General features: G+C 52.8%; 1 pseudogene; it reads left to right on the top strand.

The window, feature by feature from the left end:
- The first annotated feature begins 301 nt into the window (after nucleotides 1-301).
- LOC124803931 lies at nucleotides 302-419 on the top strand (annotated as a pseudogene).
- The last annotated feature ends 1,488 nt before the right edge of the window (nucleotides 420-1,907 follow it).

Genomic DNA, 1,907 nt, shown 5'->3' with positions numbered 1-1,907 from the left:
ATGTTGAGGCAACGTAACTCATTGGGCACAAATTACAGGGTATTCATCAAATATTTGAAAATGTCAGTCCTTAGCGACTTACAATAAATTTTACACATAATATCAAACCTATTTGAAACTGCTTCTCACTGCCTCCCCTCCCCCTTCTCCACAAAATAACCAAAGAAAAAACAGGGATACCGCTTACTACATTTTCACTGTTCATGCAGTAAAATTTTAGCATCAGGCATGAAATATTCATTTCTTTCTTCTCTACTATTAACTCTACTCTCGACAGATTTTGCAGATAGTTTTTACATTTGCCAACAGCCTTGCCGCAGTGGTAACACCGGTTTCCGTCAGATCACCGAAGTTAAACGCTGTTGGGCTGGACTAGCACTTGGATGCGTGACCATCCGATCTGCCGAGCGCTGTTGGCAAGCCGGCTGCACTCAGCCCTTGTGAGGCAAACTGAGGAGCTACTTGATTGAGAAGTAGGGGCTCCGGTCTCGTAAACTGACATACGTCCGGGAGAGCGGTGTGCTGACCACATGCCCTTCCATATCCGCATCAAGCTACAACTGTGGGCTGAGGATGACACGGCGGCCTGACGGTACCGTTGGGCTTCCCAAGGCCTGTTCAGAAGGAGTTAAGCTTCAGTTTTCACATTTGCCATTGAATCTATCTACTAAATTATTTCATTGTATGATACGCGTTTCACGAGATATGACGTCATAAACATCGAGAAAGTTGAGAAGAGAGTTCGTGAAGAATCTTTGGAGGGTGGGTGGAGGGTTACTGATACTAAATACTAAACAACTGGGATGTTACAAACTGTATATGTACACTCCTGGAAATGGAAAAAAGAACACATTGACACCGGTGTGTCAGACCCACCATACTTGCTCCGGACACTGCGAGAGGGCTGTACAAGCAATGATCACACGCACGGCACAGCGGACACACCAGGAACCGCGGTGTTCGCCGTCGAATGGCGCTAGCTGCGCAGCATTTGTGCACCGCCGCCGTCAGTGTCAGCCAGTTTGCCGTGGCATACGGAGCTCCATTGCAGTCTTTAACACTGGTAGCATGCCGCGACAGCGTGGACGTGAACCGTATGTGCAGCTGACGGACTTTGAGCGAGGGCGTATAGTGGGCATGCGGGAGGCCGGGTGGACGTACCGCCGAATTGCTCAACACGTGGGGCGTGAGGTCTCCACAGTACATCGATGTTGTCGCCAGTGGTCGGCGGAAGGTGCACGTGCCCGTCGACCTGGGACCGGACCGCAGCGACGCACGGATGCACGCCAAGACCGTAGGATCCTACCCAGTGCCGTAGGGGACCGCACTGCCACTTCCCAGCAAATTAGGGACACTGTTGCTCCTGGGGTATCGGCGAGGACCATTCGCAACCGTCTCCATGAAGCTGGGCTACGGTCCCGCACACCGTTAGGCCGTCTTCCGCTCACGCCCCAACATCGTGCAGCCCGTCTCCAGTGGTGTCGCGACAGACGTGAATGGAGGGACGAATGGAGACGTGTCGTCTTCAGCGATGAGAGTCGCTTCTGCCTTGGTGCCAATGATGGTCGTATGCGTGTTTGGCGCCGTGCAGGTGAGCGCCACAATCAGGACTGCATACGGCCGAGGCACACAGGGCCTACACCCGGCAACATGGTGTGGGGAGCGATCTCCTACACTGGCCGTACACCACTGGTGATCGTCGAGGGGACACTGAATAGTGCACGGTACATCCAAACCGTCATCGAACCCATCGTTCTACCATTCCTAGACCGGCAAGGGAACTTGCTGTTCCAACAGGACAATGCACGTCCGCATGTATCCCGTGCCACCCAACGTGCTCTAGAAGGTGTAAGTCAACTACCCTGGCCAGCAAGATCTCCGGATCTGTCCCCCATTGAGCATGTTTG

The sequence above is a fragment of the Schistocerca piceifrons genome, chromosome 6 (genome assembly GCF_021461385.2).
Source record: "Schistocerca piceifrons isolate TAMUIC-IGC-003096 chromosome 6, iqSchPice1.1, whole genome shotgun sequence".
Lineage (NCBI taxonomy): Eukaryota > Metazoa > Arthropoda > Insecta > Orthoptera > Acrididae > Schistocerca > Schistocerca piceifrons.
The sequence above is the reverse complement of the archived record's forward strand: the minus strand, read 5'-3'. Positions and strand labels throughout refer to the sequence as shown.